We start from the raw sequence: 15,419 nt of genomic DNA, 5'->3' as shown, positions 1-15,419 counted from the left end.
TTGGACTGGGTTATCATTTTTATGCAGATGATACTCAACTCTATTTCAGTGTATAAAGCAAAACTTCATCAGAGCTTTCTCAGCTCACAACTTGTCTCAGTGAAATTAAAATCTGGATAGAGCAGAACTCTTTAAAATTAAAGTGCAACAAAACAGCTCCTGCAAATTGGCACTAAAGTGCAACTTAAGAAAATGAGCATCTTTGCAGTCACTCTTAACGGTGATCTCATCAGACCTTCTTTTGGTGCAAAGAATCTTGACTCCTCCCCTTCTTACTCCACCCATAAACCACATTAAGAAACTTTCATACTTTCACTTCTGTAACATATTCCATGTGCGCTCATTTCTCTCCTTTTCAAATGCTGAGAAGCTTCTCCATGCTTTTATCACACCCCACATTCATTATTATAAAACTCCCTACTGGCAGGTGCCCTTTCAAATCTTATATCACACATCCAGTTAAATGCCCTTCCACCAGACTACTTTGTACATCAGTGGCCTTCTCCATCACTACACTCCTGTTTACCCACTAAGATCCTCTGATTCTGGCAATCTTGTTGCACCCCACACTAACCTGCACTTTATGGTTGACCTGGCCTTCAGCTGTACAGTGCCCAGACTTTGGAATGACCTCCCAAAATTAATTAGGTCAGCTGACTCCATTCATCCTTTTAAAAAAACAACTTAAACCTCACCTGTTCAGGAAGGCTTTTAAGTTAACCTGAAATTCTGCCTCTTCTTTAAGTTTGCCTCTCTATCCAGATGCTCAGAATAATTTGGGTGTGCGTAATATCATCAATTATTTGATTGATCTCCTTTTAATGATTAGCTGTTAACCAATCAGAAAATGTCAAATCCATCCATCCATCCATTAAAATGTCAAATATTAATTATAAAATATGAATAAATTTGCTTTATCAATTTTTAGTCAATGATTGTATATTTAATGGTTACTGCATCTTTCAATCGTGGCAATCAACTTTTGTTACCTGTCTTACTACACTTGCTGAAAAAACAGGCCCTGCCTAATGTTACTCAATTTACAGAAGCAAAAGGTGGATTATGTGCAGAATGGGGCTTGGTGCTGGGGGCATGTTGGGGTTGTCATTACTCCTCCCATGGCGGTGGCTGTGAACAGACAAACAAACAGGAAATATATTCCCACCTCAAGAAAAATAGTTCTAAGGATCTGTAATAAAATCATTATTTCTAGCTTTCTTTCAGTATCACAAGGATGTCACATAAAGATGAAAGGCATATTTTCTTAAATTGGAACCTTTGCTGCTTCAAAGTGGATGTATTTGGTAAGTTTTAAGGCATTTTTATTCACCTATGGACCCTGGTACCTTTCAGTCCCATTGTAAGCTGCAAGAACAGACAAGGTATTTTTAAAATTTATATAAAACAGTTCACTTTGGAAAACAATGTTAATATATTGCAATATTTGCAAAGAAATTAATTATACACCCAACACAAAAAATATTAGGAAACCATAGATGCTGTTCTGTATTCACGATATTTCAGATCAGGAGGAGCAGCATTTGGCAGTCCCTTTTATATTTAATGCATTGTCTTTCTGAGAAGCGAATTTATAGGGCAGAGTGACAGACATTAAAAGGGGGGTAAAATGCACATTCCCATAATATGTCAAATTTATCCAGTTTATAACTTACTCATAAAGGATGATATATTACATTTTATTTTAATAAACTCTGCCCTGGCCTTGCAGTCCTGTGGAAGGAATCTGCTCAGATACAAGCAAAGTTATTGTAACACATTCTGACATTGCTTATGTTATAATGTACTATGTACAAAGTGGGTTGGTGGTTGTAGGATGAAACTTGCAGAAACTTCTTGGGCTTGTGAGACTGTAGGAAGGAAATGCTGATGAATTCTGAGGGTTTTAGGCTAGAGTTGAGGTCTAATTGACTAGGGAATATATTTCCTCTTCAACATTCATTTTACATTGATATTTCTACATACAAAGTTAAATATTTTAACATTATATGTTTTGATCTGGGGCGGCACGTGACGCAGTGTGTATCGCTGCCGCCTCGCAGTTAGGAGACCCGGGTTCACTTCCCAGGTCCTCCCTGCGTGGAGTTTGCATGTTCTCCCCGTGTCTGCATGGGTTTCCTCCGGGTACTCTGATTTCCTCCCACAGTCCAAAGACATGCAGGTTAGGTGCACTGGCGATTCTAAATTGTGCTTGGTGTGTGTGTGTATATGCCCTGAGGTGGGCTGGCGCCCTGCCTGGGGTTTGTTTCTTGCCTTGTGCCCTGTGTTGGCAGGGATTGGCTCCAGCAGACCCCCGTGACCCTGTAGTTAGGATATAGCGGGTTGGATAATGGACGGATGGATGGATGTTTTGATCTAGGACAGCCACCCAGTGGTATAGTAGTCAGGGTTGCTGCCTCAAAACTCCAGTGACCTAAACTTAAATCACAGCTAGAGATCTTTGTGAAGATACATGTTCTTGTTTCTGTATGGCTTACCTCCACATCCTAATTATGGCAGGACTGCTTAGAATGGTAGCTCTAAATTGGCTTTAGTTGTTCAAATATTCTGTACGTGCAGTGGACTAGCAGCCTGTTCAAGGTTAGCTTCTGCTTTTTACTCAATGCTGCTAAGAGAGGCTTGATCTGCTTTAAACCTATAATGGATTAAGTGGACTCAAAAAATGGATGGATAGGTATATTTAATTTAAAATACCTTTTAAACAGTATGTGGAATGATTTTTTTTAATAAACTATGCAATAAAGATACTGACACCTTATCTTTAGTTGGTTCCTGCCTTATACCTGATCATACAGGGGCAGACATTGTATCTTGCATTACTTCACTGTGACATTGAACTGAGCTAACCAGAATGGCTACTGGATTGCATTGAGATAGTTGTCTAGTTGTGCACTGCTTTTTATTTAAAATTAGATGAAATTACAACTTTATTACCTGCGGCACCATCATGTTAAACTGTACTGTAGCCGTTATGCAGAATAAAGCTTTAAAAGATAATTGTGACTAAAGGTATGTATTTGTATTCAAGCTAACTCAATACAGAAACTATTGAGATTATTCTTGTGTTTATGACAGTGTAGTAAACTGTCAGCAGACAGTCATTTTGGCCGACTTAACTTCCTGCATTTTTCAATGTAGTGGAGCTTTTAAGTAAACATCTAAAGATGAAATTCACAACCCCCCAGTAGACTGAGGTTACACACCAAATGCATTTGCTACTGCCTACGCTTCCTTCATAAAGAGTAATTGCATAGGAAGAATATGATTCATGAGGAGGCTGCAGAGGTGCACTGCAAAAAAAATAAAAAATAAAAATAATGCTCTCATTGGAATGGACAGTGAAATACATCTGCAGGCCAGAGATGTGTACAGACGTAGTGAGAGCTACTAAAGGACTGGATTTGTGAATGATGTGCTCTGTTTTTAGCTTAGCAGCCAGCATGTTGGCCGAGAACAGCAAAAAACCTAGAATTTAGATAATGCAGTACACAACATATTTATAGCCTTTACATACAGATTTGAATATACACCCTAATCTAGCTTAGACTGATAAAGTCTGACTTGTAGTCTGAATGTAGCAAGACAAATGCTGCAGTGGTCCTCCTTCAAACCTGTAACGTATTCATTTAAGTGAGGGCACTAGCACTCCATCCAGGGTAGATTTTTTTTTTTATCTTGAACATGAGGCTGCTATGACAGGCTCAATCAATACAAAGTCCTAAATTAACCTAACAGAATTAAGTAAATAAAAGGATGGACAGGCTGAGATAAAAATAACAAAACCTAACTAAGGAAGATAACTAACTCAAACATTGCTTTGTAACATGAAGCATATATATTGTTTATTTAATGTTCTGATTTTGTTCAGTCTCATAAAAAGTTGTGGAAGGTCACAGCCAATCCTCAAAACATCAGACACAAAGTAGGATCACTCAAACTTTCCCACATGTCTTTGAGGTGTAGAAAGCTGTAATATTTGGACAAAATACATGTGGATACAGGAAGAACATACCACCTCCACTTGGATATGGGCCATGCTGGTATTGGAGCCCAGGACTGTGGATGTAAGAAAGGGCGCATCAGTACATATTACATGACCATACTACACAGTATTTTCTTTTTCTTTTGTAATTGTTAACTGTGTAAAATATATGTGTATAGTGCTATCTGAAAGTATTCAGACCCCTTCACTTTTTTCAAATTTTGTTATGTTGCAGCCTTTTGCTAAAATTGTGTAAATTTATTTGTTCCTTCCTCAATACCCCATAATGACAAAGGGAAACAGGATTTTAAGAATTTTTGCAAATGTATTAAAAATAAATAAAAAACATTTATTTAGGCCCTTTGCTGTGACACTTTAAATTTGTCGCAGGTGGACCCCATTGTATTGATCATCATTGAGATGTGTCTACACCTTGCTTGGAGTCCATCTGTGGTCAATTCAATTGATTGCACATGAGTAGAACAGACGCACACCTGTCTGTATAAGGTCCCACCACTAATGTGTATCAGAGCAAACACCATGAGGTCAAAGGAACTACAGCAGAGCCTAGAGAATGAATTGTGTTAAAGTACAGATTTGGGGAAGGCTACAAAAAATTTGTGAAGCACTGAAGGTTCCCAACAGCACATTGGCCTCCATAATTCTTAAATGGATAGTAGTTTGGAGCTGGCCACTGAGCCAAACCGATGAATCGTGTTAGAAAGACAATGGCAAGAGAGGTGACCAAGAACTTGATGATTGCTCTGGCTGAGTTCCAGAGAACCTGTGTTGTCCAGAAGGACAACCATCACTGCAACACTCCACTAATCTGGGTTTTGCAGCAGGTGGGCCATATGAAAGCCTGCTTGGATTATGTAATCTGACTAAACCAAGAATGAACTGTTTGGCCTTAGTGCCATGACTAGTTAAAAGATTAGGGCAGATTTCAAAATCCTCTTTTTAACATGTAAAGCCTTACATGACAAAGGTCCTGCTTACTTATCTGAACTTATCATTGCTTAAAAACCTAAGCATACATTATGATCTCAAGATGTCAGCCTATTTATGATTCCAAGGTTTAATAAAATAACAGTGGGAGGTCGAGCTTCTAGTTACATGGCCCAAAACCTGAGGAATGGTCTGACTGCTACTATAAGAGATGCCCCCTTCAGTCTCAGCTTTCAAATCCCAGCTGAACTCACTACTTCAGTTTCACATACCCAGACTAGAGCTGCTGATTAACTGTGCATTCTGTACCACTGTTAGTCATTAGCACGAAAACATAAGTACTGTAATATGATAGTTATTGTATACTCTGTCACTAACGCTCGCCTACTCTGTTTCTCTTCTTAGTATTCTCATGTGGCACTTGGTGCCACTGCTCTACTGCGAAGTTGTTTGCCTTTATCTCTGATAAAGGAACTGTGGAATCATCTGGTAGAAGGGTCCTGTCATTAGATTTGCTGGCCCAGCACTGACTCAGCTGTGGAATGGCCAGTAGTGGGGGTGGAGGCTTGTTGGCAGAGGTCTCTAGGACTCTGAACAAATCTGTTTCCTCGTATGTGATAGTTCTGTATTTAGTGAGTGATGTAATCTACTCTTGTATTTTGCTTTGTACTGTTGTATTGTATTCCTGAGGTGGCAATGATAGATTGGCCATTGAGTTCTGTGAAGAGGATGACTTGTATTTTGTTTTGTGTATTGTATGTACCCCATTTTTTGATACCCATTGCATGCCCAACCTACCTGGAAAGGGGTCTCTCTCTGAATTGCCTTTCTCAAGATTTCTTCCATTCGTTTTCCCTACAAGGGTATGCTTTTGGGAGTTTTTTCTTGTCTTCTTAGCGAGTCAAAACAGAGGGCTATAAAAAATGGGGGCTATGCAAGAAATAAATTGTTGTTGTTGGAGTATACCAGGAGCCTCTCATCACCTGCACAATACCATTCCAACAGTGAAGCATGGTGGTGGTAGCAATGGGAGTGGGAGAATAGACAAGGTTGTGAGAAAAGTGAACAGAGCAAAGTATAGAGTAAATCCTAATGAAAACGTTCCAGAGCATTCTGGACTTCAGACTGCACCAAAGGACAATGACCCTAAGCACAAATCAAAGACAACAAAGGAAACCATTTTATGTGACTACCTGTTGAAGCTCATCGAGAGAATGCCAAGAGAGTGCAAAGCAGTAATCAGAGCAAAGGGTGGCTATTTTGAGGAAACTAGAATATAAAACATGTTTTCAGTTATTTCACCTTTTTTTTGTTAAGTACATAACTCCACATGTGTTTATTCATAGTTGTGATGCCTTCAGTGAGAATCTACCAATGTAAATATTCATGAAAATAAAGAAAACACATTGAATGAGGAGGTGTGTCCAAACTTTTGGCCTGTACTGTATACACATACTGTGTACACAGGGTGGTTTTAAATCCAAATTGTTCCTCTCAGGTTACCTGCATTCTGAAAAGGATAATTCTGTAAGGAAATGTTGATAAATTAATCTGAATAAAAAGACTTCTGAAAATAGACTCATTGTTTGCAACAATGCATCCCCTCTGATAACAGGCCAAGTTATTAGACGCATGTGAAAACTGAAAGAAAACATAAGAGTGTCTTAGTATATTAATAGTTACTAGGTGTTTATCATGTTAGCCATTATGAATGTAGTGAAAAGTCAAGAAAAATGACATCTTTTATGGGCTAACTAAAAAACGTACAATATGCAAGCTTTCGAGGCAACTCAGGCCTCTTCTTCAGTTTGCCTGAAGAAGGGGCCTGAGTTGCCTCGAAAGCTTGCATATTGTAATCTTTTTAGTTAGCCCATAAAAGGTGTCCTTCTGCTTGACTTTTCACTTAGTATATTAAAAAATGGAAGGGCTTTAAATTGTAATATGCAGTACTGCTGTCAAGCAGTGTCAGGCACTGAAAGGTGCCAATGGCTGGTAAACGGCAGGTCATGGGCCTGGGGGAGTCCATACTTTAGAAAAGAAGGCCATATTGGTAACAAAGGGAAGGGTTTAAAGGCTCCTTCCTGTCAGCAGTCCATGAGCTTTGAGTTTGTCTAGCAATGTGGGGCAAATGCACAGATGGCAGGAAGGCAGAAAGAATATAAGCAAGTGACTAGGGCAAGGGTGGTGTGCCTGAGGTACTGTGGGTTTTGGACAGAAGGCAAGCCACCTCACCTCCTAGACAGAGACATGAACCTTTGAGGTCCATGAAAGCAGCTTCTGTTTTTTTTTTTAATTTAATACATTTATGTTCTCCTTTTGATCATCCCTGCTTTGTATGTGCATATTTTATATAACAAATATTATTAATAAAGATTTGGGTTTTGACACTGTTCATTCTGGATTAAAGGGGCACATGGGGATTGTCCCATCACAAAAGATAATGTTTAATTGACCATAAGCTTAGAGTTTGCTTGCAAATTAAATAAACCACATTTTCCTGTGTTTGCTAAGACTGCTCACTTGTCTACTGACATTTTAACACAGGCTACTGTATGAAGATGACTGTTTCTGCGCTCCGCTGTGCTTGATACTTCTACCACATAAACAGTTTGACACTTACTTGAAGCCTTCTCGTCTTTGCGTTTATTCTGCAACTGCCTGTTATTTTCTGTCGGCCTTAATTGCTAGGGTGGTGTTTTCAATGGCGGGGAGGCTAGTTGTGGCAGGATGTAATCTAAACTTAATGCATAGTAAGGAGTTCTCTTAAAGCCACATCCACGACATGCTTTCAACAGTGCTTTATTTGGTCCTCATCTGGACTCAATTACTTTGAGTTCTTGGAGCTGTGGAAAAAAGAGACAATCCATTGGTTACGTGTGCAATTATTATTTGTACAAGTAGGTACAGCACACTACTGACATTGATTGCAAGTGACATTTTTTTACGTAAAGCTGCAGGTGACCTTTGTTTTATGAGTACACACAAATTATCACAGCTGCATTAATTCCTCATATATATTATCTTAAAAACACATCACCTGTCTCATGGAAAAATTGTGACTAAACTTTTTAAAACTGTTCCTAAACTAGGGTGGCTGTGAAAAACATGATGTGGAGACTAACAGCTAGAAATTCTGAACAAACAACAGCTCACCTGTGGGGCACACTATTCTGCCAAAAACTGATTTTTCTTGACCATAATAAACTGTCGCTGTGGCTGTGCTATCTGATACAAAATGTGCTCCGCACAAGGGCTATTTCATTTTTTGAAAGACAGACTTTCAGCTTAAGGGTGAATCACATACTCGAGGACACCAGTCAAATTTCTTATGTTATATGTTTTTCATATACCTTGGTGTGTTTACTATGCATGATTTTATTCTGTGGGTGTGCTCTTACTTAGAAATAAATAGATCAGTTTTTATGTTATAATTACTCCTCCCACAGACTCACAAGAACAAAAGAAATTTGACAAACAAGAAGAGACCATTCAGTCCATTGAGCTTGTCTGTTTAACTAATGGCTATGCTGTCCCAATTATCTCATTCAGATACTTCTTAAAAGTTGTCAAGGTTTCTGCTTTAACTACATGTCTCGGTAGCTTGTTCCAGATTCCCACATCTCTTTGCATAAACAAGTGTTTCCTGGCTTCAGTCTTAAATGCACTTCCCTTTAATTTCCAAAATAAGCAAAAGAATAAGCAAAATATTTACACTCAATGACCTCCTGCCCCTCTGTGAGTCTTACTTCCCAAAATCTGACTTCTAAGTGTCATCACAACCGTTCAGCCCCTGTGCTTGCCAATTGAATCACACACTCTTGTATCTTCAAAAAGTGTATATAGATATACACATAATCCAATGGTGTTCACATGTTATGTTAAACATGTATGAGTAACCCATAGTAAGAGCTGGCATTCTTTCATGCAACTGAGCAACTTCAAAGCCAGCGGCAGGTGTGCCTATAAAAATGGCAAGCCTGAAAAGTCAAAAACAAAATTCCATCTGGTGCAGCAATGGCCAGTAGTCATTTTAAGAATAGCCAGCCAGCTAAAAGAGCAATATAAAGAACAAAAAACAATCCACTGGCACAGAATTGGTGTTAGAAGCAGGATGAGGACAGGACCTACTTTCTGATTTAGCAATGTGCAGAGTACTACGGTCACTGTAATGGACTAATTGTCAGAGAGATCTGGAGTCTGGAATACCGTTTGCAGCATCAGTCCAGGGGGGAAGATAGCTGAGTGACTACTACCTCTGCAGCTCCACCAGCGCTTCTCCACCTGAGATTCAGAACAAGAAAGATGTATGCAGTGTCAGCGAACAAATCACCACACAGAAGTGTTGTTTAACACTTCAGCACTAAACATCTATGATGTGCAATCTGACAGTGCAGCATTCAACATTCCTGCTTTCCACCTAACAGCAAAGCACTTAAGACTGCTGCTGATGTTCCTTTGTCACCATCATTCGTTATTCCTAGTACTGCCAGGAAAGGTTGCCAACACTGATAACCCTGAACTGATTTAAGTGGGAATAAGAGTTTCATGTTACGTTGTAATGGCTTCCATCCTATATTTTGCAGACAATATCTCTGCTTACTACCTTAGATCTCATGTTTTATACATTTACAAGGTAGAAGCATTCATTTCTTTTGAAACCAACACATGTCCAGTTCACCTCGTTGAACAACTCTCTCTAGCTTTGTTGTAAATTCATAATACCAGCTCATTATACTGTATGAGGAGCGTTTCTGTGCATAAATTATATGTACTGCAAGTTAATTGTTTTCTCATGCAGAAAGGCCACCTTTGTCACCCTGCAGTATTGTCACAACAGGTGTTGTCCACATGGTAATTATAGTGTTTAAGTGAATGTCGTGTTATAATCTTCATTTTAATGGGGGAGGGGTGTTGAAGAAGTAGACTGGCAGTTGATTAAAATAACACTGATATTAAATTGGGCTGAAACCAGGAAGATGGCAATTACTAGACGTTATTATTCAGTCATATCAATCATTCACTGCAAGTCATTTAGTTTATTACTTGCCTGCATTTATGTAAAGTAGTGTTCCACATGATAAGTATGATGCTTCCTTATTGCTACATGGTGTCTACCAGCAGATTTTCTAAGGTTAATTTGATTTTTGTTTTTATTCTCTGTGGCTTTATTGCTTATATATCACTTTAACTAACTGAAGTACTGCCAAAGAAAAGATATGTATGGACAGTTAGTCCAATGATAATCTTTAAGAGTGGAGGGAGACAGTGAGATAAAACAGTCATGGAGTCTGTACGATGGATTGGTGGTTGAGATATATACAAGACAGAATATGCCCTGGACAGGGTGCCAGTCCATTTCAGTGTACACTCCCTAACACAGCTGGAAACTTGCACCCTCACAAAGCCAACTTGGAAGCTCCATTTTACCTAACAACTTTGGGGGTGACCATGTTGGGGATTCAAGCTCAGGATCCATGAGGCAGCAGCATTACTCATTCTGCTGCCATAATGTCTGAAAATGTCATAGATATATAGAATTATTTTTAGAACATTTATTAAAGATACAGATCATCCCTAAGCAAAGAAGGGTGCCTGTCTGAGTTCACTTGAATTTTTATCATTTTTAATCAAATTTTTATTGAAATACAAAAGATAAAAATTTAAAGAAAAGCAAGATATTCATATAAAAATTAAGATATGAATCCATTGTTTGTCCCCAACCTCCACCCCACCACTCTTTACAAAAACCCAACCCAGCTCTGCCACGTTACAAATTAACTACAGTAACACAGAGAAAAAATGTGACATTCAGACCTGCAAGTGAGGGAGAAACTCAGTACTGATCCTATTAAGGGGAATGTTTAATCATTGTTATGAGAATGCTTTTAATAAATTTTAAGAAGAGGAAATGTACTTTGAGATTATTTTTCTGCTTAAACTCACACATGGGCTTCCATTTATGAGGAGGAAACACTGCAGACCCACTCGAAGTGCATGTTCAGAATGCAACAAATAGGTTTCAATTAGAGTAAATTGACACTCCCCCCCAAACAGACGAGAGAGAGAGATACCACAGTCACTGTTAATGTCTTAGAGCAACAGTGAAGGGAGAGTGTCAAAACTGAGATCTAGAAGGGGAATAATGTTTGCAGTGTCAGCAAACAGATCATCACACAGAAGTGGCGTTTAACACTTCTGCAGCACTAAACATCCATATATAGAGATTACAGTCCATAAAACACAATGGTGCATCCCTGAAACCATAAGGTAGAATTTGATGTCCACATGAGAAACTGTTTAAGTCCATACTGTCTACTGCAAAGGGCATGTTCCTTGTAAATAGGGCAGGGTGCCTGTCTCAGGGTTATTGAGTTGCCATGAGTCACCAGACAGTACTGCAATATCTCATCCCAGAAATGACTCTAATGTCTGTACCTGGCAACCGCTTAGCAGTACATCCTAAACTTAGAGGTGGGAGGCATGAGAATAATTTTTCCAAATCTGAGCAGAACATACAGCTCTGCTAGTCATGCAATACAATACTATATGTCTGGATATTACAGGTTCTCCTACATCCCAAAGATAAATACAGTACATTAAAAAGTATTTAAACCTCTTTGGTAGATTACATATTTTATTGCTGTAGGACAGACTGACATTATCCATTTTACCAGGCTGGAAGTCCTGGTCTAGCAAACTGTTGCCAGAAACTCTTATCACCAGCTAAAAGTCTCAGTTTGCCTGACTAGGCCTCCCTTTGAAATTCAGCAGCTGCAGCCTTATCTGATTAGATGATCAATTCCAGACCATGTAACAGCCAGTGACATCTCTCCCTAAGGTGCAAAATGAATTCAAGGTCTGGACAAAAAACCATAAATCTGGGATGAGTAGCACTGATGGACAGAACTTTTACACCAGTGGTTAGCCAAGAGGATGGGCTGAAGTGCATCCAAGAAGCCAATGAGACAACCTTTATTCCTCCCTATAAAAACCCCTGTAACACCTCACTAATTGCTCTTCTCTCACTATGCTAGAGCTTGACCTGGCCATAATTTGGTGGCTCATAGCCAGAATCCATAGCTGATAGGGTGTGGCTGCAACTGACGTCAAAGCAATCCCTTTACTCCAGAGGGAAACTGTGCTGGACTGAAAGGGTGGAATATTCATCTGTGTTGGAGTTTGGACAAGGTTGCCATTATTCCATCCTTGCTGAGAGATCGTAAGAAAACCATGTGTTTGCCTTGCTAATAACGGTCACTGACTGTTCACTAGTTAACTTTGCAGGCATAGCTTTGCTAGCCTTAGAGGACACTTTGTGTAAAACCCTCGAAAAGAAGACTGCAGCACTGACCACAACTAGTTGGTGTAACAAAAGGCAAAGAAGGAGACTTCCTGAACAAAGCAAAGAAAGCAAACTGAAAAACCCTTTCACATGTCTGGAGAAAGCCGACCAAGAAAGGAACCAAGCACAAGTATACTATGAATCTGAGAACTTTTAACTGCAATTTAATAACAAAGTCAGCTAATGTACTGTTGTATTGATGTTAACTGTAACTAAAGATAATAATCTTGTAAAGGATAGGTTCTGGCTATTATAGGTTTCTCACCCTAAATCCAAAAGGAAAGGGCACAGCAGCACCTTAATAGAAACTTCATAACCAGCTGGAGAAATTATTCATCTTATTTTCATGAATTTCTAGAAAGTTGATTCTGTTCATCTGGACATAGTCATTCTGTCCAGATGAACAGAATCAACTTTCTAGAATTTCCTTACCTGGATTATTAAACATGCATTGAGACACCTTCATGAACTAAAAATTCAGGATTCAGAAGTTGTGTGCCTTTTCCTATAACAGAGATAGAAATTGATAAATTATGTGCCTTTTTGTACAGGAGAAAAGTTAAACTATCCATCCATCCATTATCCAACCTGCTACCCACTGCGCCACTGTTCCGGCGAAGTTAAACTAAGCGTTTGTTATTTTATGTTTTGTGTTAATTGTGTCTTTTGTGTGTATATATATATATATTATCCACTGACACTGCATGCTCCAGGTGTCGAAAGCACAGCTAGAAGCTCCTAGATGGACAGTGACAATAGGCTGCCACCCAGAAGAATACTTCTACTCACTATGATGGTGGTCTCAGTTGGTAATGGAAGAATGAACAGACCAAAAATTCTGTTTCCACCTGAGTACTGGAACAAAAATGGTGTTTCACCAGTTGAGAACCAGGACATAATGTACTCTTTGATCAACAGGGTGTAGAATTGATTCGAGTGCAAATTAAGTCTGAACAGACAGTACAATGTATTTTTTATTATTCATTTTTTTGTTAAATTATTGGTGTAAAAAGGTCTAAATAAACAGGGTCTCTTATAAGGCTCTTTTTATCTATGGAAGCAATACTCATTGGATATTAACACAGCTACCAGTTCTATAATAGTTCAGTACTTGAAATCACATGTGTGCATAGAGACAAGAATACTTATAAGTCATAGTTAGTCTTACCTATACTTGGGATGATACGGCAAATCATTGATACAGTATTTCCTAATCCTTTTCATGCAGAGATCATTGGTTGCAAATGGCGAGAAGTAAAAAGCAGTATGAAAACTGAAGACTTTTATACAGCCTTTATTTTATACCTAAAAAGGTTTGCTGCAATAAAAGCACTTAGACCTCACATGGTGTTTGCTTAGCAGGAGTGGCCACACAGTACAAACCACAAACACGCGGCAACAATACTTCTGTGAACCCTATCTGTCTTCTGTGTACATCTTTGCTCACATTAGCAGACGAAAAAAAACCTTCTTCTGATGTAGGCAAGGAATTGGAGGAGCTGAAGGTATTCTCTTTTGGGATCTTGCTGTTTTCATCTGATTAAGTAAACTGATTTACAGTTTGGTTTTGATGAAAGATAGGCTTGCTTTATTTATTTTGCCCCCTCCACTTATTGACTTTTCATCTTTCATCTTCTAACCCTTCATTTTTTGTCCTTGTAGCTGTTATTCTTAAACCCCTTGACTATATAGATATGGGTATGAATTAAGCATCTATTTGCATACATCTCTATAATGATAAACTACAAATTTTAAAATAATGTCCCTGTGATATGTCATGCTGACACATAGTATTTAGAATTTATAGCATTTTAAGACAAAGTTAAACTGTTTTGGCCCCAAAGTAGAATCCATTAACTGATGGCCTCAATCCAGGAATAAAAGGCAAGTTCAAGGTTTTCTTGGTGTAGCTAGTGTGGCAGTAGGGGGCAGTAGTGCACCCTTGAACCCTCAGGTACGACTCCTGACACCAGGTAATAGTCCACGACCTTTTTATTATTTTTCGCAGTGCACCAAGCACCTCCCACACTCCTCACAAATCTCTTTCCACTAATAATAAACACACAATAACCTCTCCTCCTCGCCCAGACACTTTGCTCCTCTCCCACCCAGCACAGCTCAGTGTCTGGACTGAGGCAGCGTCCTTTTATAGCCCCTGACCCGGAGGTGTTCCTGTCCCAGCAGTCCACAGTTCCTTATTCCTTCCGGGTCAGGGCAATCAGTCTATTACTTCAACCCGGGAGCACGCCATACCTTCCTGTCACGTGACCGTGACGTACTCCCGGGTCATAAGGCACAACAGAGCCCATAAGTCCCCCTACAGCGACTCCTGGTGGTGCCCAAGGTATCCAGCAGGGCTGTGTATAAACACCACAGAGTCCATAAGGCCCTGCTGGACCTCGGGGCATGATCCCGCTGTCGGGAGAGCTCCTCCTGTCGGCCTGGGGTGCGGACGGCCTCGAAGCCGGCAGTCTTCCACAGTTCCCCCTTAGTGACGACTTCTGGGGCGGGGCGTCCGGCCCCGAGAGGGACGTCCTCCTCCAGGAGGATGCGTCGTCCGGGCCTTGAATGCGTTGTCCCTGTCCTCGAGCGAACCTTGGGGGGACGGTGTACTTCCTGTCTCCCCGGGGACAATAGCGCCTCTCGTGGCCCGGTCGCCGGCAATTATAGCACCGACGGAGTCCTCCTGGCTGTTCCCGTCTGCGGGACCAAAAACATCTCGGGAACTCCGTCAGCGTCGTCTCCGCCCCTTCACCTGCCAGGGAAGTCATCATGGCCGCCTGGCGCCTCAAACCTTCTTTCCATCCTGTTGGGAGACCCACCATTCCTTTTGGGGATCTCCTGCTTAATGTGGGGCTTGCGCTCAGCCTGAGGCCCTCCATGGGAAGAGGAGAGCCTCTGTGCTGTCTGCACACCCGTTACCTTCCGCTTACTGGGAGTCGGCGTCATTTGCACCGTCCGCACCGATGAACAGCACTATTCAGCTGCACCGGCACGAGCGGCGCATCCCCGGCACTCCTACCACCGGCGCTACCCCGCACTTAAGACCGGTCGGGTCCTGGTGAGCCGTACTGTCCCGGAAAGCCACGCCACGCGCATGCCCCGGGCTGTTTGCTCCAGTCCCCGACC

General features: G+C 40.4%; 1 protein-coding gene across 1 annotated transcript in view; it reads right to left on the bottom strand.

Annotated features, from left to right (window-relative positions):
• anapc15 (anaphase promoting complex subunit 15) overlaps positions 1-13,524 on the bottom strand; it is a 71,953-nt gene extending 58,429 nt beyond the window's left edge. Inside the window, exons 1-2 of the mRNA XM_039745671.1 lie at positions 13,459-13,524; positions 7,569-7,791 (exon numbers count right to left, since the gene is read on the bottom strand). The gene's annotated coding sequence lies outside the window, so the exon portion shown is untranslated. The remainder of the gene's footprint in view (positions 1-7,568; positions 7,792-13,458) is intronic.
• Between the last annotated feature and the right edge of the window lie 1,895 nt (positions 13,525-15,419).

The sequence above is a fragment of the Polypterus senegalus genome, chromosome 2, assembly GCF_016835505.1.
Source record: "Polypterus senegalus isolate Bchr_013 chromosome 2, ASM1683550v1, whole genome shotgun sequence".
NCBI lineage: Eukaryota > Metazoa > Chordata > Cladistia > Polypteriformes > Polypteridae > Polypterus > Polypterus senegalus.
The sequence above is the reverse complement of the archived record's forward strand: the minus strand, read 5'-3'. Positions and strand labels throughout refer to the sequence as shown.